The sequence below is a fragment of the Trachymyrmex cornetzi genome, unplaced genomic scaffold, assembly GCF_001594075.2.
Source record: "Trachymyrmex cornetzi isolate Tcor2-1 unplaced genomic scaffold, Tcor1.1 scaffold717, whole genome shotgun sequence".
Classification (NCBI taxonomy): domain Eukaryota; kingdom Metazoa; phylum Arthropoda; class Insecta; order Hymenoptera; family Formicidae; genus Trachymyrmex; species Trachymyrmex cornetzi.
This window is the reverse complement of record NW_017300045.1, coordinates 8,787-9,510: the sequence shown is the minus strand read 5'-3', so window position 1 is coordinate 9,510 and position 724 is coordinate 8,787.

The window sequence follows — 724 nt, the reverse complement described above, 5'->3', positions numbered from 1 at the left end:
ATATATATTTTCTAAAAGACTACATAAAGGTGCTTGTATTGTGCGACCACTCCCGAGTCCTTCGTGGATCCCGAACCGTGCCGTGGAGCGGCACAACACATTATTCTACAATGCGGCACATACACACCGTCGCCAATCACGAAACAGTTACAATAGCCAATTAAATTCCTTACAAAATAATTAATATCAGATCCCAACCCACCAGAAACTGGTTAATCGAAATACACGGTTTCTGAAGTTGAAATCTGTTAAGATAAGTTTTCGCTCGTATTAATGCATAGCATATAAATAAGGAAGAACATAGATGTTACACAAAGAAAGAATAAAGAAATTAACTTGTGTAACATCCATTTATTGCTTGTTTAGACCGTTGAAATCTGTTATTCACTATTTTTATCCCCTTGCATTATGCAACAGGTTTAAATAGAACTTCAATAGTACCATAAACAGTTCTGATTAATCAAATAGCTTTGTAATGACGAAATGTTAACGACGCATTGTAGAACAACGCTCCTTACAATAGTATAACGTGGGGAGAGTGGTGTCGGTTGAAACAAAAAAAATATTTTTGCAGCTAACCAATTTATTATAAATAAGAAAAAATTGAAATTTTTTATGAAAACAAATATATCCTTTGGCATTAATTTCAACTTAATAGATATTTAAAAAAGTAACAAATTATAAATGATATTTATCATTAATGGCATCGCCGCAACTTGTTACA